A 13,647-nucleotide genomic window follows, 5' to 3' on the forward strand; every position below is an offset into this window, starting at 1 on the left:
CCAGGCTGTAAAATCTGTCACGGCAAAATCAAGGTGGGGCACTCTCGCGGTACTTTACGGTATGTGCGCCTCTCTGTGTTCGGTGAATGATTTTGAATATTTGCGCACGACTTCAAGATAGTGCACATTGTGTGGATGTACCTGTGTATGTAATCCTTTCATGATTTAGAAATTAGGAGCCGTGCTTCTCATCACAGTGGAAAAGTAAATGTCGGCCCAATTACGTAGCGTTTGGAGACTTGCACAAGTACAGCTGCGTGTCAATTATGCGGCACCCGCGGAATAAAATGAATATTCTGGACGACTGAAGCTACAAAGCCATCTTGTGTTAACAGATCAAAAAGACAGTACTTATCACTAGTATTAGCCTGAAACAGTAGTGCTCATCTCTAGAGACTGGCTTGTATTTAACTATACGTAATGGCAACTTTCATGCTGCTGACTGTCTACATTTACTTGAAGTAGGACTATAAATACTAAATATAAGGTCCATAAGCTGTCAGTGCGGTGCTGTTGGATACCCGACATGCCATGTGACTGACCGCCAGATAAACGACATGCGATTATACCGGTCACAGTGTAGCTGAGTTTTCACGAAAAAATGAAACTTACCGTATTTTCCGGGGTATAAGCCGCACTTTTTTTCCGCTAAAAATCGGACCAAAATCGCCCCTGCGGCTTATACACCGAGTATGCTTGCGCGAATGAATGCTTAGCATACATCAGTATGCATGCTGACGTCATGTGACATGTCATTCGACTCAGCTTCGCGCCTGTGTTGCTCATCAACATCAGTGGCAGCGAGATTGAAGATAGTGCAGATGACATGGAGTGATCTGTAGACAGCACAGCAATACACCAACATCTCTGCAGCAACCTGTGGTGCACTAACACTTCATAATCTGATCTAACATGGTATTTAGCTCCATAACCATAATTAATTTGTAGAAAGGCCATTTGTCAATGAGTGTGAAAAATCTTGTTTTGTGGGTGCGGCTTATACTTCGAATACCAACTTTTAGTCAATATTTTGCCACAAAAAGGGGGGGGGGTGTGGCTTATACCCCGGTGCGGCTTATACCCCGGAAGATACGGTATACGATTTTGAGAAAAGTTCAGAAACCACACTTACACATACACACACGCACACACTCACGCACGCACACACACACACACACACACACACACACACACACATGCGCGCACGCGCACACACACATGTCCTGTTCTGTTAAGCCAGTATCACAACTTGGCACAAGGATCGGCCCCAAAGGGGCAGTAGAGCGAAAGTGAGAGGTGTTGGCTTCGAGTTCACCTACCTCTACGGTGAACGCAACCTCGATCGAAAGTCATGCCGAACGGATTAATCTACCACGCGTGCGCGCGTGCGCGTATACAAAACGGAGGAAGGATTACTTACTCTCCCTGTACGATGTATCTGTTGTATTCGTGAACAATGTCATTGATGTTTTCCATACATGTTTTTGAATATGCGAGCATAACTTCCAACATCAAGCATATTCTTGCTTCTCATCAGCATGTACAAGTTTATGTTGGGCAGTTATTTAGCGTTTGTTTTACCGGCTGCGTTTGTTGGTGCTTTCACAGAAGCTTGTGTAACAGGTTCACCGTACAGCTATGAATGCAATGTAGCGTGTCGAAGCCACTTCAGTATGACGTGATGCCTAATTTCCTGGTTGTACCAAAATTGCGAGTATGCAAGTGATCGTCAAGCCTGTCCCCTGTACAGTAGCCGTCTTACCTTGTCACGCCTGGTTCTGACTCTGCGTTCTCGTATACTCCATGCAATGTTACAAGGAATACTGCTCCCTTCTCAAGCAATTCATTGGCAACAAAACGCTCGGCTATGCCCTGTAACTTTGCATGATACAAGCTCCTTGGTACTCCATCATCACCTGGTGCTGTTGCTGCCATTGTTGGACCCTGCTGATATCCTTCTCGCAATGCCCGAACGTTGTTCCAACAAATGCACAGCTCGCTCTTAGTTGTCACATTCGGTTTGGTCTCGTTCCAGTCTTTCGAATTGAGTGAGTGCGTAAACTTGTATGAAGTAGTGAAGCAAAAGCCGTGCGCCGGCAAACATTCAATGTCCGGGTTTAATGACGCACCAAGGCCCCGGGACTTGCGTCCAATTCCTGAGTGATTTTTGTGTGCCTAGCCTTTAGGTATCATACCATATTTTTTTGGTTCAACCATTTGGATTCCCACTACAATACCATTCACTGTATTATGTGTGTATGTTATCCAAGAAATCTCTCATATTTTTGGGTGGACAAACCTCGGCATAAGTCAGTAACCTGGCATTTTGCACCAACAGAACTCCTAGGATATCAGCGCCGTCTCAGTGACTGTGGACAGTTGTAAAGAAAAAGAAAAAATACCCTTGGCCCACAATGCCCCACTAAATAATCCGAAGGGTGTTGCGAATATGACAATTTCCTTACCTTTCTTTCGTGGACGAAAAAAGACACTTCGCTTCGTCCGTTGCGCATGAAACGAAACATGAGGGTAGTGTTTATCAATTAGAATGGGTATCATGCACGAAGGAATGGCGAAAAGGTACCATGCTCGAGTGCTGGTCGTCGTCTTGTTTGTCAATTTTGAGTCCCATTGAGAATTTTCTTCTCCAGACCCCTCAAATTTCCTGCGGTTGCAAATAAAAGTGCAACTTCTAGACGACTTTTTTTTTAATTTGGCGCACGGACTGGATAGAGCGATAGCGTACAAAGTCCAAACAAAACAAAAATAACTGAGAGAAGCGAAAATAAATAAATCGAAGAGAAGAAGAGAGAGAAAAGAGAGAAGGAATATAATTCTAATTATTTAGAGCTGGACAGATATTGTCAAGGAGACATGCAGATACACAATAGTGACTTGACCAGACGCAACGCTCAGCCCTCCACTTGATTGGCCCCGGCGCAATGGCGCAACGTCTGTCTATCCGGCGCATGGTAGCTGCGTGTACCTACATTCACAAGCTACTGTGCTCCAATCCTACCAGTCCACTTTGTAAGCCCTTGCCTCCCTCTCAAGCCCCCCGACCAGCCCATGTTCGACCCACTCGTCTCTCTCTCGTCCGTCTCGACATGCATAACTACCAGCTTGAGACAGGGCTACCTGTCAACAGCCAGGAAAGTTGCCGTAGAGCTTTCCCCGCCTGTGCTGTCCCTGTATGGAATGCCCTGCCACCCGCCGTCCTCAGCCAGGCACCTGACCGGAAACGGCTGCAAAGTTTCGAAGTATCTGTCTTCCGGCACCTCCGTGCCCAGCAATCGCACTGGGCCACTGACACTTTGTAATATGTATGCACATCTGCCCACACACTGCTGCATATTGCCATACGCCTCGTGCCCTGCTTACTCTTTTCTCTGGATCTGAATGTGCACCCGTTACGCATTATATTATTATACTTTATTTAGTTCTCTCCCCCTCTCTTGCTCCCCAACCCTCCCCGCTCTCTCTCTCTCTCTCTCTCTCTCTCTCTCTCTCTCTCTCTCTCTCTCTCTCTCTCTCTCTCTCTCTCTCTCTCTCTCTCTCTCTCTCTCTCTCTCTCTCTCTCTCTCTCTCTCTCTCTCTCTCTCCTCTCTCTCTCTCTCTCTATGTCTCTCTCTCTCTCTCTCTCTCTCTCTCTCTCTCTCTCTCTCTCTCTCTATGTCTCTCTCTCTCTCTCTCTCTCTCTCTCTCTCTCTCTCTCTCTCTCTCTCTCTCTCTCCCTATCTTTCTCTCTCTGCTATCGGCGCGCCTGGTTGTGATGAAGCCGAGACCCAAGGTCGGCAGAGCATCCCAGACCACGCCACCACTCCCCTTATTCATGGCTCACACATGACGGGTTTACGTGGCTCTAGTAAAAAAATTTGAATTGACTCGACTGCATGTAGAGTAGCTGCCTCTAACTGCAGCAGAGTGTAGCACGCAGGTACGTGATCCACTCGGGAAAAGTGACAGGTGAGAGAAACAAAATACAAATTAATTCGAACGAGCAAATACAATAATTGTGAATTCATGTGCAAGTGTCTGGAACACCATCGTCAATGTAGGCATAGGCAAATGGGAGTCCACGTAGAGCTTCATCGATGAGGCGCTGAAACGTCTGGGCAGCGTTTCGGAGGCCAAAAGGCATCCGAAGAAACTCAAATGACCCGAATGGCGTCGTGATGGCCGTTTTCGGGATGTCATCTGGAGCAACGGGAATCTGGTAATAGGCTTTCTTCAGATCAATCTTGGAGAATATGGTCTTGCCATGCAGAGATGCTGCAAAGTCATGCAGGTGTGGCAGCGAGTAGCGATTAGGGATAGTTGCAGCATTCAGAGCCCGATAGTCCCCGCAGGGCCGCCAGTCACCAGTACTCTTGGGCACCATGTGCAGAGCCGAAGACCATGGGCTAGATGAGGGCCAGATAATGCCGAGTTGCAACATATGTTCGAACTCTTCCTTAGCGACTGTGAGATGGTCAGGCGGTAACCGACAAACCCTAGCATTTACCGGGGGACCACGGGTCAGAATATGATGGACCACAGAGTGACGGACCGGTAGCTCAGCATTGCAAGGGCCGACAACTAACGGATAACGGGCAAGCAGTGTAGTATATATAGGGACAAGCGGTAGGGGTAGGCACTAAAGAAAGCGGTGCAAGAGACGAGATGCTAGATCGGGAGAGAATGGTGTTGAGGGAGGTGGTGCCATCATACAAACACTCGGCCGACACATTGACGGACAATCCAAAACGTTGAGGAAGTCGATACCGATGATTGGCATTGGGACACTGGCAATGATGAACACCCATTGGAAACGGCGGGGCAAACCAAGGTCGAGAGTGATAAAGCGTTCACCATAAGTCCGGATGGATATCTGGTTTGCAGCCTGGAGAGGCGGGCCCAGGGGGCGTTGCAGGTCCTCAGCAGAGGGCGTAATACAACTCACGGAAGCGCCAGTATCAATCAGAAAATGCTGTCCCGAGAGTCGGTTAAGGACGAACATCAGACTGCCAGAACCACCGGTCGCCATCAGTGGCTGGCGGATCCGTTTCCCGACGCGTAGGTGCAGAGGTATGTACACTTCGTGGCCTTAGCTCCAAATCTGGCATGATATCAGCACAGGCCGGATTCCCGTCGTGAGAAGCTCTGCGCACGGGAACGGGTTTCGGACTATTGGTTGGAACAGCTAAGTGAGAGCTGGGAAACGGCAGCGCTCAGCTCTGACACCTGGCTGACCAATGTGGCAATAGTGGACTGGATGTACTGAGATTGCAGCAGAACTGTTACTACCGCCATTGGCACTGCTACTGCCACTGCCACTGATACTGCCACTACTGCTGCCACTACTGCTGCCACTGCTACTGCCACTGCTACTGCCACTGCTGATGCCACTGATACTGCCACTGATACTGCCACTACTGCCACTACTGCTGCCACTGCTGCTGCCACTGCTACTGCCACTGCTGCTGCCACTGGTGTTACCCACACCAGCCTGGGTGGACGCGTCAACGTCACTGGGACTACTATCCATTGTGTAAGGCCTTTAAGGAGTACGTGTTAACACCAGTGGACCGTTGAGACAAGAAACACACCGAGCGTCAACTCGAGGAGTGTGCGGTGAGCTAGCGATAGATGTGCTTCTTTGTTCGGGGTCCCCAATGTGGGATAATAGAGAGGTTCCGCACTACGTAAAGTTGAGCAACTTTACGTTAGTGGGCGGGAAAACCCCGTGAATTTGCAAGTTTGCACTCCACTTACCGGGAAAGTTGTCTACGGAGAGTACGTAGATAGGACTCTGATAACGTAGCTGGTCCGTAAGTGGATTGGGGTACAAATTTATGACTCTCTCCCCAGGTCGATCTGGTCGTACACTGCCGCGTTCGGAGTTGCCAAGGGCAGCTACGTGATTTGAAAACTCCGTATGACGGAACCCAGATCCGCATGCAGTTTCCGTAAGACTTTCCGTAGATCGACTACGTTTTTTACTAACGTAATTACGTTATGCAGAACCTCTCTAATGAGGTAACAAACCGGGAGTTTTAGACGGTTTCGCAACCTGAGACCACTAAATTCCAGAGGAGGAAAAGTATTGTTATTCTGGAAGGAATTCTTGAGTAACTGCCAGGGAAAAACTAGGACCGGGAGAGAAAACCAAAAAGAGGAGAGAAGAAAACGGCAACCGTAAAAGGGATGATGCGCTACGGTTTTTTATTTATTTTAAAATGCACTACGGTACAACGTTACCGTAAAATGTGTAGTAGTACCAGCGGTTGGCAGTTGGCACTTTGGGCAACTCATTAGTCCGGCGTGCAATGCAAATAAGGCAACGATAAATATAGTGAGAAAAGCAGTTGAAAACAATAAATTTGATTGCCGGGGTCCTGTGACTGAGTGGGTACGCCACACGAGTTACAATGAAATAGCGGTCGATCGCAAGACGCAGGTGCATAACTTAGAATATACGCGCAATGGCCTGATGTTGGGTGGTGCTATCATGTTTGTCAACCAGTGCCTTTCTGAAGGAAACTTCTCAGATTTCAGTATCGACTCTAACATCACTGCCGTTAGAAAGCAAATACAAACTTCACTATCTCGGCAACCCTACGGCTGGCCTGACTGTAAACGCAACGCACAAGGTGTAAACTTTGGCGAACTGCTGAAATCTAAGACCAGATTTCCACTGACTTGTACGTAAATGACAGAGCCCGATAGCAAATTCGAGATGTGCGTGTGTGTGCGTTTGGACGAGTGGGTGCATGTGTAGTTTATTGGCCTAGTGTGATATGTACGTAGGGAGGTGTGTGTGTGTGTGTGTGTGTGTGTGTGTGTGTGTCTGTGTCTGTGTCTGTGTCTGTGTCTGTGTGTGTGTGTGTGTGTGTGTATGTGTGGCGAGCGGGAGCGCTCCTGCGAGTGTGCGCGAGAGAGAGGGAGAAAGGGAGAAAGGAGAGAGAGAGAGAGAGAGAGAGAGAGAGAGAGAGAGAGAGAGAGAGAGAGAGAGAGAGAGAGAGAGAGAGAGAGAGAGAGAGAGAGAGAGAGAGAGAGAGAGAGAGAGAGAGAGAGAGAGAGAGAGAGAGAGAGAGAGAGAGAGAGAGAGAGAGGGAGAGAGAGGAAAGAGAGAGGGAGAGAGAGGAAAGAGAGAGGGAGAGAGGGGAAAGAGAGAGGGAGAGAGAGAGAGAGAGAGAGAGAGAGAGGGGGGGGGGGGGGTAACACCTTTTTGTATTACTTTGTTATTTGAATTCTCTCTAAGATGTGAAGAAGTATTTATCATTGTAAAGATATTATTATTATTATTATTATTATTTAAATAACCGACGAGGAGACAACAGTCGTAAAATAGCAATGAAAAATATCAATTGTGCACTCATAATCATGTATAAACAATTAAAATGAAACAATTCCAGAACGTTTTCGTGTGACCATCATCAGTGGAACATCGTCACATAGCAAGAATCACTAAAACAACCAGTTATATAGCTAGAGTAACATGAAAAGAAGCGTGAGAATGCAGCACAGCTAGCGGTTATGCATAACGCGTGTAGTGTGAACCTTTGCAGTGTATCTGAGAATGGTAGCAGTAGATGAATGTGGCAGCTGTGAGTGCGTGTGAACAAAAACTGGTGAGTGTGTATTATTTAAAAAGTGTGAGTGCTACAACATTTTCTTTTTGCTTGCATAGAACAGGGTCACGTGTGCGAATATATACAGCTTCCAACACCTGCAACTGCTTAAAGAAACGCGCGCGACAAATAACACTAAACCAGGAATCGTCAAACAACTTACGACAATCCGGACTGGACACCAAATGCTTGTAGATGGCAGACTTGCTCTTGTCGATGTCGAACTCCTCCTCGTCCGTATCACTCTCATCCTCCACTTCCTGCTCCCGCTCACCCTTGCTTTCCTCCTGACCATCCTGTTCATCCCCATCATCATCCTCCATCTCCATCTCCTCATGCCATCGCTTCTTTCTCCTTGACGTGTTCACTGCTGCGCCCGTACTTTCACCTGCCACTACTGGTTCCGCCTTCTCCATTTTTCTCAGTCGTGTCTCCGCTAGTCTCTGGCTTCTCCTCAGATTCGTTTTTCCTCCATTTTCATTTCGTTCTCCTGGTGATCTTTCCGTTACCGCCGTCAGGTTTGTTAACGAACGATCGTCCGGTGGTCTCCCATGCCGTGTTGTTGTCGTCAAGAGTGACACCAGATTCGTGTGTTGCGCTACTGTTGAGTCCGGTGTTGTATCCGTTTCCGGTTGTGTTGTAATACTGACAGGCGTAGTAGTAGGCAACGGGTGTTTTCTCGGCCTCCCACGCTTTGGCCTGCCTGCCCTGGCCGCTTTTGACAACAAGGACAATGGGACGTGTTGTTTGATACGTTCGGACAAGTGTTGAAGCGTCCTGCCAACATACCGACTACCGCACTGTCGGCATTCAAAATGATAAATGAGGTGACTCAAATGATGGGTCGGCAGGACGTCCTTCAACACCGTGAACGAACGTATCGTGGTGAAGACAGTTACTACATTCACTGCATAGTACGTCTTCTGGACAATAGACTTGACAATACGACTGACCTTTGTCGACTCCGCGCCTTTCCAAGGCAGGCACAGGAAGACACGACAAGGAGCCGGGCCGATTGTCAGTTCCTTACGGGGCGCATTGTTCAATGATGATGACATTGATCTTCCATGGTTACCGGAGACAGCATTTCGACGTTTGATGCTGATGGTGACGAGTGGCGTAGAGTTCTCGTTTGGTGATGTTATGTATAAGCAGACAGACGGTGTGGCGATGGGGTCTCCGTTGGGCCCGGTACTGGCAAATGTCTTCGTTGGATATTGCGAATCGAGAATGGACAAAATAAAGTGGCCTCAGTTGTACGTTCGATTTGTGGACGACTCATTTACCTATTTCGAAACAAGACGTGACAGTGAAGCCTTTCTAGATGAGTTGAATGATGTCCACCCTGCATTACGCTTCACATGTGAACACGAGGATTGCAACAAATTGTCGTTTTTAGATGTACTCGTGGAAAAGACATGTGAGGGTGTTGTGACATCGGTGTATCGTAAGCCTACATTCACTGGTCAGTATATTATGTACGATTCATATTGCTCTTCGCAATACAAGACCAATCTAGTCCGAAACTTAGCTGACAGGGCAAGACGCATTTGCTCCGAGAGTAAACTGCAAGCAGAACTTGATTTCCTTCGCTCTGTCTTTCTTAAGAACGGGTATCCAGGATCACTGTTAGCGAAACTACTCACGAACAATGCGCCCCGTAAGGAACTGACAATCGGCCCGGCTCCTTGTCGTGTCTTCCTGTGCCTGCCTTGGAAAGGCGCGGAGTCGACAAAGGTCAGTCGTATTGTCAAGTCTATTGTCCAGAAGACGTACTATGCAGTGAATGTAGTAACTGTCTTCACCACGATACGTTCGTTCACGGTGTTGAAGGACGTCCTGCCGACCCATCATTTGAGTCACCTCATTTATCATTTTGAATGCCGACAGTGCGGTAGTCGGTATGTTGGCAGGACGCTTCAACACTTGTCCGAACGTATCAAACAACACGTCCCATTGTCCTTGTTGTCAAAAGCGGCCAGGGCAGGCAGGCCAAAGCGTGGGAGGCCGAGAAAACACCCGTTGCCTACTACTACGCCTGTCAGTATTACAACACAACCGGAAACGGATACAACACCGGACTCAACAGTAGCGCAACACACGAATCTGGTGTCACTCTTGACGACAACAACACGGCATGGGAGACCACCGGACGATCGTTCGTTAACAAACCTGACGGCGGTAACGGAAAGATCACCAGGAGAACGAAATGAAAATGGAGGAAAAACGAATCTGAGGAGAAGCCAGAGACTAGCGGAGACACGACTGAGAAAAATGGAGAAGGCGGAACCAGTAGTGGCAGGTGAAAGTACGGGCGCAGCAGTGAACACGTCAAGGAGAAAGAAGCGATGGCATGAGGAGATGGAGATGGAGGATGATGATGGGGATGAACAGGATGGTCAGGAGGAAAGCAAGGGTGAGCGGGAGCAGGAAGTGGAGGATGAGAGTGATACGGACGAGGAGGAGTTCGACATCGACAAGAGCAAGTCTGCCATCTACAAGCATTTGGTGTCCAGTCCGGATTGTCGTAAGTTGTTTGACGATTCCTGGTTTAGTGTTATTTGTCGCGCGCGTTTCTTTAAGCAGTTGCAGGTGTTGGAAGCTGTATATATTCGCACACGTGACCCTGTTCTATGCAAGCAAAAAGAAAATGTTGTAGCACTCACACTTTTTAAATAATACACACTCACCAGTTTTTGTTCACACGCACTCACAGCTGCCACATTCATCTACTGCTACCATTCTCAGATACACTGCAAAGGTTCACACTACACGCGTTATGCATAACCGCTAGCTGTGCTGCATTCTCACGCTTCTTTTCATGTTACTCTAGCTATATAACTGGTTGTTTTAGTGATTCTTGCTATGTGACGATGTTCCACTGATGATGGTCACACGAAAACGTTCTGGAATTGTTTCATTTTAATTGTTTATACATGATTATGAGTGCACAATTGATATTTTTCATTGCTATTATTATTATTATTATTATTATTATTATTATTATTATTATGGTGTAGCGATTATTATTATTACTTTTATTATTATATATGAGTTACGAAGTCTGAAGAAAATGTTGAACGGCCTCTGCTGGGATGACGACTACACCATAGCTCAGTGGTTAGAGCATCGCTGGCTACAAGCGAGAGTCCCTGGTTCGAGTCCTGGTGGTGACAGTCAATTTTTTCTTCAGACTTTTCCCGTTTGTCTCTTTCCCTCAAACCAGTTAATATTTTATGACTTGGGGCTCCCCGCGTGCTAGTTTGTACGTGAAGTGTGTGGGTTACAGTGAGGGCTGCGTCCCACCCGCCTGTGTGGATTCACAGGAAGTGTGAGTTACGAAGTCTGAAGAAAATGTTGAACGGCCTCTGCTGGGATGACGACTACACCATAGCTCAGGGGTTAGAGCATCGCTGGCTACAAGCGAGGGTCCCTGGTTCGAGTCCTGGTGGTGACAGTCAATTCTTTCTTCAGACTTTTCCCGTTTGTCTCTTTCCCTCAAAATAGTGAAGATTTTATGACTTGGGGCTCCCCGCGTGCTAGAGTGTACGTGAAGTGTGTGGGTACAGTGAGGGCTGCGTCCCACCCGCCTGTGTGGATTCACAGGAAGTGTGAGTTACGAAGTCTGAAGAAAATGTTGAACAGTCTCTGCTGGTATGACGACTACACCATAGCTCAGTGGTTAGAGCATCGCTGGCTACAAGCGAATGTCCCTGGTTCGAGTCCTGGTGGTGACAGTCAATTTTTTCTTCAGACGTTTCCCGTTTGTCTCTTTCCCTCAAACCAGTTAATAATATTATTATTATTGTTATTATTATTATTATTATTATTATTGTAGATAGACTCCAATACACGCAAATACCTTTGACTACGTGAACGAGACCAAACAGAAAAACAATCATCAGCATAACTAGAACGACAATCACTATTCTGAACAAGATGGTTGGCAACAGAAGATTCATACACCCTAACATCTTGTTCAGAATAGTGATTGTCGTTCTAGTTATGCTGATGATTGCTTTTCTGTTTGGTCTCGTTCACGTAGTCAAAGGTATTTGCGTGTATTGGAGTCTATCATTCTACATTTTTACCACCAAGCCGATTTTGTGTAGGCAGAAAAAGAATTATTATTATTATGTCTCCTTTATTCACTTCTTTCGAAGGCGATAAGCCAGACCCACCCGTTGGTCCGAAGCCGTGCCCATTCCCGATGCTACCGCAGCGACCACTGCCATGGCATTTGTGTCGACATGGGTTGCTCGTTTTGGCGTGCCGTCTGTCATCACGACTGACTGTGGTTCGAATTTCGAATCGGCTCTCTTCCAGCAGCTAATGCATCTTCTTGGTACTCATCGCTGTCGTACTACTGCCTATCATCCGCAGGCTAACGGCTTAGTCGAGCGCTTCCACCGCCAACTGAAGGCCAGCATCAAAGCGCAACCACAGCCGCACCAGTGGGTCGCTGCACTGCCTCTCGTTCTCCTCGGTGTCCGGTCATCTCTCCGGACTGATCTCAGCTGCAGCTCTGCCGAGCTCGTTTATGGTTCAACGCTCCGTCTCCCAGGCGACTTCCTCGCTCCCGCTCCCAACGACGACTGGGTGCCTACTGCTGAATATGTTGCGCGTCTTCGGGACACGATGTCTTCTATCCGACCAGCTCAGCTTGACACTCGCCTTCAGGCCCGACCGGTCCCTTTTGTCTGTGCGGACCTCTCCGCATGCACTCATGTTTACGTCCGCGTTGATGGACACCGTCAGCCACTCCAAGCTCTATATACCGGTCCTCATCGTGTTCTTTCCTGTTCGGCCAAGTCTCTGGTGGTTGAGTTGAATGGTCGAGAGGACACCATCTCCATTGACCGCGTGAAACCCGCGTATGGAGCTGCCAGTCTCAGTGCTGCGGTTGCTTCTTCCATTGCTGCTCCTAACTCTCCCCTTTCAGCTGCTGCTAAACTATTTGTTCGGCGCGTTCATTTTTCTGTTTAATGTTTTCTCGGCTTTTCCTTTTCCGTGTCGTTCCTTTTCTTATCGTGTACCGCTACTGCTTGTACACTGGCGGTGGAGTATCTGTAGTGCCTGCACGGATTTCTTGCGATTTATCTTTCGTTCCGCGATTTTGTAGTTTTGTACATTTCTCAAGCTTCTGCGCGGCAACATTTTATTTACAGGATGTAGCCTTTATCATGTTGCCATTGTCGGCTACGTAGAGTACCATGCTACACATGACCCTCGGAACGTTGCGCAGATGTACCACTTCCTGCGAACTCTGCTACATGCTTATGTACTCTACCATATTTGTATACATTTGCACGTGTATTGTTGTTCCACCAAGTATCCTTTACGAGGATCTAGCTCTGGCATTGAAAGTCGGCTCAGGCTTTCTTCTTCTTGCTTTTCCACTTCTGGACTTCTGGCAGTAGTTTGTGGTTTGTCTCTGCACGTAGAGTTCTTCCCTTTTTGGACTATCTCCTTGCCATTTCCTGTGTGCAATATACCGATTCTCGCTGACTCGATACTGGGAGTTAATTGTTAAAAGAACATTGTCTGCTGTACGCGTGATTAGAGGCACGTTTCCAAACCCTCTAAAATACTGTATTTTATTTCGTATGATTCCTTCAAACCGACTCAGCAGACACAAGGTAAGACGTTCGAATTGCACCGTGCCGGTTGCGCTTGGTCTGACCCCCGGGACCCCCCTGGGTTTGACGTTTGACCCTGCCATGACATAAATATCAGGAGACCCGCGCGTCGCACCACTCTCAGACACAAGGTACCCCGGACCCCCCAGGGTTTGACTTTTGACCCTCCCATGCCATAAATGTCATCCTTAAGGTTCTTGTGCACGTTCGGTGCGTTCGTTGTATTTGCGCATGCTACTGTAGCATACATGGAAATCCAGTCGATTGGCCAGGCCGCCGGGCCGGCGCTCTCAGAAGTCAGCGCGTACAGAACGCTGGGTGCACACGGCTGTTTCGCGGGCGAAAGGCTAAAGGGACAAGCTTATCTATTTTTGCGGATTTTCCATCATAAAAAA

This window comes from Sycon ciliatum, chromosome 12, assembly GCF_964019385.1.
Source record: "Sycon ciliatum chromosome 12, ocSycCili1.1, whole genome shotgun sequence".
In the NCBI taxonomy this organism is placed as follows: Eukaryota; Metazoa; Porifera; class Calcarea; order Leucosolenida; family Sycettidae; genus Sycon; species Sycon ciliatum.